Raw genomic sequence first — 11,358 nt, 5'->3', positions numbered from 1 at the left:
GTTGGTTTCGACCAAGTCAATCAACCGTTACTCCATTAGGCATGGTATTTTCCTATATGATAAACCATATTTCCGTTCGTCTGATTGTTGATAAACGATGATATTGCCATGCTTGGTGTATCGTTATGCTTTGTTTGTGCATTGCGTGTATGACTTTTTAACACCCAATTGGATTCTAAGATCACTAGTTTTGTCGGTTTCAACTATGTGACAAAACTAGAAGCATAGCTCATACATAACCATAGAATCTATCATAACAGTATAGAATATACTATGGACTAAAAAAATGAGGACTTGGAACATAAGAGCAAGTGTATTTAGTGAGCGAGTAGAACCATTCATTTCTCATGTGTCAAGTTTTTCTTTAATCGAGTGAGCCCCTATAAAGCTTGATTTCAATTTTACTCAACGGATGGAAGGGGCGTTCCAATGCCTACAACAACATAAGAAGTTGTATAGAAGCCTTTTGCATGATTGGGAGTTTTGAGCAACATGATATGGTATAGATTATGTGAATTTGTTGTAGATTGAAATTTATGATGTTTGTATTGTACATAGTATGGCAACTTCCTACTTGTATTCGAGGATCATCACCCTACCAGTTTCAACTATGTGATAAGCTATAAACATAGCTCGCATACATACATATTTAGAACTCCTTTTCAAACTATAATGGAAAAAAAAGTTCCCAACAAGACACACTGAAGTGCATTCCATGTATATGTCCACCTCAAGTAGGGATCATTGTGATCTTATTGTGATGTCTTCGCGATTATTCTAGAGAGCATTAGATATGCTTTGCCTCTATTATGAAAACAGTTTAGGTGGATATTTAATTGGTAAGGTAGGATTCCATGGAACAATGTCAAATTTGATACGATGGTAGCTAAAATGCATGCCTTATATTAGTAACTATCAAGGTTCTTTTATGTAGTAGGTTGCAAGTATTACCTAAGTTGAATGAGACACTATTTTGGTTGTTCTAGAACATGCTACTGATTTGTGCATGTTAAAATTTACTTGCCTGGACTTATTCCCTGAAAAGATTTTTAATGTACCCATTACATTTTGATAGTGACAAAAAAGTTGTGGCAATAATACCTCCTAGCTTTCAAGCTTGTTTGTGCTAGAAAAAAGATCAGGCAAATCTCCTGTAATCAAGGTAATTTGTTGCATCTAATCATGCCATGATGGGGTTGCAAGGATGTTTATCTTACAAGACTAGCAATGAAATACATCGTACATTTTCTTTTCTGTGGTTACCATTGTATCACCCAAAGTTTATGTACATCATTTTCGTGTATGTGAAATTGTTTGCGAAGTTACAAATGTCCATCACTCAAGTGGTAATTGCACTAGAAAAGCAAGCAGCAACCAGCTACAGCGATGTGTCAATGACAATAAACTTCAAGCTGAACAACTTGCCGGATTTCATTATGTCCATTTCATCACTTACATGTTAAATATTGTATAAATGCCTGCCACTATTTCTTGAAAAGTTTAATACTTTCTCCCTTAGAAAAAAGGCTAATAATTGTATGTATTCATCATATTATAAATAATTAAAACTAGAGATTTTAGACGTGTGCATTTTAAACGCCTCTTGGCAGGACACATTACACTATTCAATAATTAGTGTATTAATTGGTTCAATATGCCAATGACATATATACGGGACACCTGATAATTTTCGCTCTAGATTTGTCATTGGTTCATGGCACATATTCCACAAAGCAAATAAACTGATAGTCTTTTACCAAGTTCATATGAAATTCGATGGTCAAAATAGTTAACAATGCAGAGAAGGGCATAAAAGGCTAGGAGTAACAATTTCTTGAAAGATCAAAAACTAAACATCTAAAACAACAACCAAAAAAAACCCATCACAATAATAAAACTCCAAGACACAAACACATGCTGCCATGGTTCCTCCAAGACACAAACACATGCTGCCATGGTTCCTCCATCCAGGGGCATTTTCGTCCAAACAGCACTCCCCACCCCCTAATCCCCAGCTGGGCCCCACCTACCGCGCTCCAATCAGCAGCAAAAACCACAGCCAAAATTCGTGCGTATTATTTGCACAAGACGAAGAAGGGGATTTGTCATTGGCAGTGGCAGAGGCCATTCGCGAGGGGCGATGGGCCTCGCTGTTGGCGGAGCCCTCCGTTTTTTTCTTGGCGCGTCGCGTGATAACAGCCTCCTCGCCCCGGAGCCCGGAATCTGTCAACAGAGTGAGCGATCGATCCCTCTCCCTGACTCCCTCCCCCCGTCGCGCGCGGCCAAAACCTCACGCGGCGCGCCCGCGCGCGTCGCAACAAAACCGAAGCGAAGCGCTGCACCACCACCTCCCCGACCCCCCCCCCCTCCGTTTCCAGCGTTTTCCGGGGTTTTTCTCTTCTCTCTCGCTGGATGCTAGCTGTTCCGCCTGCCCATCCGACGCGCGCTCCGCCGCGTGCCCGCGTCGGTTAAAACTTTTATTTTTTATTTTTTATTTTTTGCTTCTCTCTTTTGTCCGTGGCCGTGCATGCGTGCGGAGCGAGGTTTTCGCTGCGCGGGTTGGGTGGGCAAAACGGGAGCCAAAGTGACCGTACGTTCTCGCACTTTTTTTTTTTGTTTTTCCATGTGATGGATGGTGAGGGACTGACTTCTGAGAGGGTGTGGCCAGCCAAAGTGTGGTGAGCGGCCGTACCTGTACACGATTCGGAGGATGTGTTCGGGAGAAGAGGTTGGAAACGTTTCTCTTCAGCACACAAAACAGATAACAATTAAGTATAAGCTATAAAATTAAAAATAAATTAATATAACCTTTTAGAATAAATTATACATGTAAAGTTTTATTAAAAAGAGTAAATTACACTTTGATCCACCTTTTATTACCCAAGTTTCATTTTTAGCAACACTTAAATCTATCTTTTCAATTTAGACTGGATAAATTTACTATTGTTGCGGTTTGGACTATTATGAACAGCTTTTCTCGTCATGTCTAACTTTCCTTTCGGCAAACATATTAACCATACATAGAGGAGTTTGTCCGTACACTAGAGTTGATGTGTTTATGGTCGTTGATTGCGCTAAAAAAATCGTTCGTGGTGATCCCAATCACAACAATGGCAAATTTATCCGGTTTAAAGTGAAAAGATATATTTAAGGGTGGTTCAAAGTGAAATTTAGGTAATAAAATGTAGCCAAAGTGTAATTCACTTAAAAAAAACTATATCATTTACTGTAGCACTGAAAAAAGAAGAGAATAGAAATTGAAAAGTGTAATGGAGAAAACACACTCGCCCACTGACACTCAGTCACTAGTGGTTGCAGCAAGCAGCCTAGGACGAGGCTGTTTTTATCTTGTCTTTGCTTGCTGCTTTTGTACCATTGTGTGTGTGTGTCAGCAAGAGCGTGAGGGGCGAGCCGTGTCACACGCTATGTGCTCTCTCGCTTCTGTTCTTTTCTGCCAGTTCGGAACTCTTGGTTCCGTAAAAGCATAAACGGGAGAGAATTTTAGTGGTCCCAATAAATAATAATAGGTACTTTTCGTTAATAAGGTTTTCTTTTTGTAAAAATTCCTATGTTCATTGTGTTTATTAGTGGTGCTTATTGCTGAATTGTTGATAATAATGGTTTTACGTGCACTGGAAATGGAGTTTTTAGATGAAGTGAAGAACACTCGTGTGATTTATAGTACTGTGCTGTGTTTGGCTCCCACACCATAGGACGAAATCTAAGGTTGTGTACCATGGACATGCTATTATTAATTAATCTTCTACCGTATTTGCTTAACGTCATGCTAAGGATTATACTGTTCAGAAGTTCACTCTCTGAACTTTTTGACTGACCTTGCGGATCTGCAATTATACTTTATGAAATTGATTTAGTTTAAGCATCGATTTCGTCCTATGAACTTTTCGTTAAGAACATGTTGACTTCAAGATAAATGTTTGTTTGATTTGTCCAATATATTATGAAGAAACCATTGTTTTTTCACAATCTCTGTAACGTTCATGATTTTGCTACATTAATGTAATTTTAGTGGCCTCCTTTTAAAGCTTTTCTACAGTCTAAATTTATTACTCCCTCTGACTCTAGCTGCTATAGTTCCAAACTATGGAAATGCAAGGTCCACGTAGCAAACTGGAAACTTGAATAAAAAATAGTAAAGTCTATCACCGGTCCCTAAACTTATACCGCTGTGTCACCCCGGTCCATAAACTCGCAAATCGACCGTTCAGGTCATCAAACTTGCTCGACTGTGTCATCCCGGTCCCTAAACTTGCAGATCACTCGTTTAGGTTCTCCAACTTGTTCAGTTGTGTCACCCCGGTCTCTAAACTTGGATTTGAATATCATCTGGGTCAAATACGACGGTAAAGACTTTATATTTAAAAATAATTCATAACTTTTTCATATGAACTCTAATGAAGATAAACTTTATGTCAAACTTGTAGCCCTCGACACGATACATTTGAGATAATTTGTATTTGTTTTCACATCCAAATTATATTCTTTTTGTATTCAGTAAAAAAACACAAAAATAAATATGATACAGGTATTATCCACTCCGTTTTCATCCCCAGCTAAACTAACCCGGTGTACGTCTGATTAGTGGCGCTTCCACGCACAATTACCCGTACCCCGGGTAATTTATCCAATCCTAACTAAAATATGCCACTTTAATTGATATACCAGATAATAATTACACAGTTATTATGTATTTGATCCCGGTAAATTTTTTTTCTACGTTCGCCACTACGCCTGACGCAAGAACCTTCGTTCTGACCGGCAAATAATTAGAAGGCACTGTGACGGAACGAAACCTCCAAGTCACCACCAAAAAGAAGATGCCAAGTTGATAAGCTTCAGAATTGAATAGCCATTTGCCCAAAGGCCACGCACATTCAGATAGCAATTAACGCTTGTTTAATCCACAAAAGCCGGGACACTTTGGGATCGAAATAGTAAAAGCCAGCCAGCCAGCTAGCTGCTGGGAGAGCATGGCAGCGGCAGCTAGGGGTAACCAACATTAGCTAGGGATTAATTAAGTAGTAGTACTTGATTAATTAGCTTAAGCATTTCACAAATGTGCATTATGAGCATGTACTGGTAGTACTAACCACTCACTAGGCACCAAGGGGTGTAATGGATCATTGTTTACGGCTGGCTCACAGCTCCAAGCATTGGCCTTTTCTTCTTTTGATTAGTCTACCTAATTGCCTAAGTACATATACTAATGGCGTCTAACGCATACGAGAGGCGTCTACTAAGAGAATGACAGGCGGGACCCACCGGAGATTAGCAACACTGGCCCCGCAGGTCAGTGAAGCATCACCGTGCTGTATTAGGAAGATGATTGGTAGCAACTGAAGTGGTTGGTCCCTGACCTCATGTGAGAACAAACTGTTTGATTTGATTTCTTTTTAATTTAGGTTATGCCTCAGGGCTCAAGTTTCCCTAATGATACACTTTGGACATCAATCATTGAGCTCCATGAAACGAATTCCATTTGTAGTTTAATCAATATCACTTTACCCATTCCCATCATACCCAATACCCTAGGTATGCCCTAAGTATGCTCTAATACCTAACCTAACAAGAATCCAAGATCCATTCATTCAGACACAAATCCAATTGCCAGGGCCTCACCTTAGTACTATAAGACTAAGCTAACCAATTGTTTATTTATGTAGAGTTGTTTATTTTTTATTAATAAATGACATGTATACCATAGCATATACTGCCAGGCCATTTTCATATGCAAAGTGTTCTCTTGTTAAATTAAATATATATATATAATAATCCATGCAAGAAATTAGTTGTTGGACCAGGACTCTAGAAAACCCGAGTGTTGTTTTGTCAAACATGACGACACATTGCTCTCCCGGAATCTTTTATCAAATTGTTCTTTTATAACTGAATAGTTTTTATCACATTATCACCAGAGCGACTTGATGGCAAGCCCATCGTCTCTAATTTGCAAATTAATTCCGTTCATGGAGATATTTTCTTATCAGCCATAAGAGTTTTTCCCTCTTAATTATTGTGAGTTTATGGTCTCCAGAGAAACAGTTGTCGTCACATTCCACCAAATGTACAACTAAATCATTGCCTTTGCACTCCTTTTCCAAAGAAAGCCATCATGCTTAGGTTTTCCTCTGCTTTTTTCCATGATATTTGAGTAACTCTATAATTAACCTGCATAATGGCCCTATTGCTTCTAGGCTTTAGCTGATGTTTACAGGCCATTTTTCCCGTAAATCCCCCCCCCCCCCCCCCCCCAAGTGCAAATACTTCCTCATGAATCGATGACCCTACCATACGGCAAGGCCATATATACGCTATCTTGCCAACTGTTGCATGGGCCAACATTAAACAGTACATCATCGTCTTCTTCCCTGACGATGGCACTGTTTGGAGAGTTGAAGATTTTAAGAAACATTTGAGTATCTGATGAGTGGTTAAGTGATTAGAATCTGAAGAAACTGATTTTAATTGGTTTTTCGAGCTTCCGGTTACTTATTTTCTAGACTACGCAGCTAATGATTCCAAGAATCTGAATGAAAATCTACATAGTTCGAGGGAACTGAAGATTGTGAGAAAACCTATAATTGCCAAAAAAAAAAAGAGAGAACATATCTTATATACACAAGATTCTTGTGCGTATCAATTAGTAAATGTCATGGAAAATTATAGAAACATTAGACTTATGTGTGAAATCTTGTCTTCAAATTCATTGTATTTTAGCTAAAAAATATAAAATTTTGATTTTCACTTAAAACGGTTAAATTTTCACTTTTTTACTCTTAAAACTGTTAGATTTTCACCTTTTTGTTATAGCTAAAAATAGTGAATTTGAATATGAGACTTTGCATACATATGTAATATATTAGGAGTACGTGTCCATTTTTTTTCTAAAATTTTTTCTTGCATTTGTTAGTTGATGTGCACGGAAAACGTATGTGCATAGGATATGTTACCAAAACAAAAATCCTCGAGGACCATATATGATCATCATGTCATCAACTATCTATTCCGGTAAAAGTTTACAATTATAAATAATGATTTTAGCATTTTTTTTAAAGCAATAACATAAGCTTTGCCATTCATTCCAAGAGTAATATAGCTAGGAAATTTATTAGTCTCTTACATCCGCCGCCAGAGGAAGGTTGTGTTAAACGGCCGTCGCTAAGGACAGTCCTGAGATTTTATCAAAGGCTCGAACCAAACTATAGGCTGTCTCGCGAGGCCACGAACTCGGTCTCATAAAACCTGTGCTACATAGTGACGAAGCGCGTACCATTGTTATTTGTAGTTTTGTACCGATGTTGGGGGCTATTGGCTCTATAGCTCCCCTCTCCTGCCTTCGCGGCTAGTTACGGCGCACGCACGCAACGCTACAGAAGACCCACAGCACAAGCCAGTACTGTGGTAATGTTAGCCGTCGATCTTATATATAGGTCGGCCTCATCGTCTTGTACTCGTGCCAAGTAGAGATGAAAATGGTTAAAAACGATATCCATTTTTATTTCATTTTATTTTTTCAAGAAATAATATAGATACGGTCATGATGTTTTCATTTATATATTTAACTGGACAGAAAAAATTAGAAGTAAATTTTATACGTGCCTACGAGCCGAAACGGTTAAAAATAGAAAGCACCAGTGGTGTGGTGGTGAAGTCGTGGGTGCATGACACCATCCACCAGAGTTCAAATCCTGGTGTCCACAAATATTACGCACATGCAGGTGGACTTTCAATAGGACTTTAGAAAGATCAGGGATACGTCGCTGGTTTCTATCTTTTCGAGCATGTGTTACATTCGTGAAGTGTGAGTGTGGTGTTGCGTATGTAGTGTGGCTGGAGGCTGGAGCCGAGCGAGCACAATACCACGCGGCGTCTGCGTCACCACAATGCGCCTGCCGTTTTGTCGAGCGTACCGTACTGTTCTACGTGCCCACTACGCAGTTTCAAGCACCGACCGAAGCCGGCCGTCAAGGCGTCAACCGGGTGGTACACGTACGTGAGCAGTGGTTTGGATCGCGCTCTGCATCGGCTGATCGTGTGTACGTATGCGATAGCTGCGTGACGGCAAGGAGTTTGACCTTGTGGTTAGAAGGCAATGCTAGAAAATAATCTATGATGAATGGAAAAGCTCAAAATCAACTTAAAATCAAGTTTTGAAATTAAAAATTTGGTTACAGTCGATAATAAGACAATAAGTAGACGATGAGAGGCCCCATGTGGCTCATTTACAGGGGGGCCTAATGGGCGATCGATCGCCAAGGCGATCGCCCAGCGATCGGTCCGCCCCCCCTCCCTCGCTCGCACTCCTCCCACTTCTCCCCTTCCTCCTCCCTTTCTTCTCTTTCTATTACAGTACACCACAAAAAAAATTAAAAAAAACAATAAGTTAGAAAAATTTATGTATAAAAAATTTGAATTCAATTTAAATTTAAATCGGGTATGTAAACTTTTGACTTATAAACTTTGGATCTATAAACTTTAGGTGTATAAACTTTAGATGTATAGAAATACTATATATAGAAAATATTTGAATTATTTGAATTCAAATTCAAATTTGAATCGGGTATATAAACTTTAGGTCTATAAACTTTAGGTGTATAAACTTTAGATGTATAGAAATACTATATATGAAAAATATTTGAATTCAAATTCAAATTTGAATAGGATATTTGAATTCAAATTCAAATTTGAATCGGATATATAAACTTTAGGTGTATAAACATTAGATGTATAGAAATACTATATATAAAAAATATTTGAATTCAAATTCAAATTTGAATCGGATATATAAACTTTTGGTCTCTAAACTTTAGATGTGTAAAATTGAGGTGTATAAACTTTAGTTATATAAAATTACTAAAATAGAAAAGTAATACAGTGATAAAAAAACCAACCAGGTGGAGAGAGGAGGAGGGGGGGGGGCATTGATCGCTCTGAGCGATCGAGGCCCAGTAGCATTTCCGTCATTTACACGAGTGATGGATCTTTTTACGGGAGAAGAATGTTGGAAAGGTATATTTGGTGGGACAAGCGGTTGCGTAATTAACTCGTTAAAATGTAAAATTTCATTTATAAATAGCTACATTAACTGTTCAGAATCGTCTAAATGTTACCCTTTGGAGTTGCTCATAGAGTTAGTATGCGTGCGTTTATACAAGCGTTCACGTATGCACTGTGTTTCAAATAAGAGAGAATACATTATATGCCATCGAGTTTGCTACGGGTATACGATTTATCACTGATTTTGTCACGTTCTACAAGATATCATCGACTTTTGCTTAACTTCTACTATTTACCATCACCGTCCGGTTAGTCTCTGTTATAATTTTGTCCAAATGACCAAAATACCCCTAGGACAAAAATTTTAAAATTTGGATATAAATTTAGAAACATCAGATTCTAAGTTTTTTTTGCTAAATTTTGGATGTTTACAATCTTATGTTTATAATATGATATTTTGGATTTTTTGTCCAAATTTTAGAAGTTTTTGTCTCAGAGGTATTTTGGTCATTTGGACAAAATTGTACAGTACTAACGGAGACTAACCAGACGACGATGGTAAATCATAGAAGTTTAGCAAAAGTCGATGGCATATTATAGAATACAACAAAATCAGTGGCAAATTGTAGACATGTGACAAACTCAATGGCATATAATGGATTCTCTCTTCAAATAAATATATATAAGTAACCAACTTTCCCTATCCCGTGTCACTTCAGGGCAGGGGCGACACGGCTGGCAACCGCCACCGGTGCGCCACCACCCCCGCTCCCCTCCCTCCTCCGCCTCGCCGCCACCCGAGCAGGCCACCGAAAACCGCGCGGCCACCGCAAGGACGGCGCCAACATGGCATCCTCCCCAAGGCCGCGAGGTCGGAGCCCACGACCCCGGCCAGCTCCTGGGACAGCGTCGGGCGTTGGGCGAAGAGCGCGACAGCCTGGCCGCCGGCATCGAAGGTGACAACATCAGCAGCTGGGTGGACTAGGTGGCGACGGCGAGGCGACGATGCCGGTCTAGCACCCTCCGCGCCAGATCCGGCACCCTGCCGTTCGGATCCTACCTCCCCGACGCGGGAGGCCGGCCCCCTGTGATGACGGCGATGGCGAGGCGCCAGGGTACGATGGTGTGGCGGTGGCACGACGCCGGGTCTGGTGCCCCTCGCCAGATCCGGCCCCCTTTCCGGTTCCAGCCTCCCTGACGCGGGAGGCCGACCCCCTGGGCCGGTGGTGGCGGCGAGGTGGCGTGGAGGCGGCGGCACGGATGTGGAGGATGCGGCACGAACATGGAGGCGGTGGGGCAACGGTAGAGGGTGGTGAGACAGCGGGACGCGGTTGTGGAGGTGACTGTGCAGACGTCTAAGGCAATAGCTTGGTGGGAGGATGTGACGACGCGACGGTGACGGTGGCCATGCCCATGCAGTGCCTTTGGCGGAAGGAGGAGACAACGGCGGGGATGGAAGAAGCTGGGTGCTGGCTGGGAACGCTGTCGGCTGAATGACGGGTACGACGAGAAGGCTTAAGGCGGCGGGTAGCGCAAGGAGGTCCAGCCGATGGCGAAGGCCGGCTTGGTACGAGGAAGCGTTGCAGATAGCGGAGGCCAGCTCGGCATGTGGAGCCGTGGCCGGCAGCAAAGGCCGGTATGGTGCGGAGGCTGACCGGCGAGGGGCACCGGTGCAGCGGTGTCCATGCGCTGATAGAGGATTGATGGTGGTGGAGCAATGGTGCATCAGCTGCGGGTAGGCAGGCGGTGGGTGGCGGGTAAAAACCTAGCCCGGTCTTTGCCGGGCCAGCAACAATGACGCTTTCGAGCGTCGCTCTCCCTATCGAGGGTGTTGTTGTGCCTCTCATCTCCTCTCATGGGGCTGTCGGGTGAAAACCTAATCTTGATTCTCTTTGGGACCTCGACGGATGACGGCGGCGACGGTTTTGTCGCTCCTCTCCTTGGAGATGTCGTCTTGGCAACCCCCTTGCTGAATTCCTCCTAGACTTCCGATGCAAACTCGCTCTAGATTCCGGTCCTGTTATATCGGTGCCCTAGTTTATGCAAGTTGGCAACGTCGGAGGGCCTAGAGGGGAGAGCGGTTCCATTCTTCTCTCTCAACCTCTCTCCCTGAATCCTAATGATGTGAATAGAGTGTAGTTTTGTGTCGGTTGTTAGCGTGAGTTTTTGGCCGATCTCGGCTGTAGCTTCTTTGTGGACCTAGTGGCGGTCGGTCTGGTGCTAGCCTTCTCCCGGGTTAGTGTTTTGGTGCTGTCAGCGCGTGGGTGATGGTCATTTTTTCTCCTTTTCCTAGTTATGACCTCCTAAGGTTGTAATCTTATAATTTTTTCCTACTCATCA

Source organism: Oryza sativa, chromosome 7 (assembly GCF_034140825.1).
Source record: "Oryza sativa Japonica Group chromosome 7, ASM3414082v1".
In the NCBI taxonomy this organism is placed as follows: domain Eukaryota; kingdom Viridiplantae; phylum Streptophyta; class Magnoliopsida; order Poales; family Poaceae; genus Oryza; species Oryza sativa.
The sequence above is the reverse complement of the archived record's forward strand: the minus strand, read 5'-3'. Positions refer to the sequence as shown.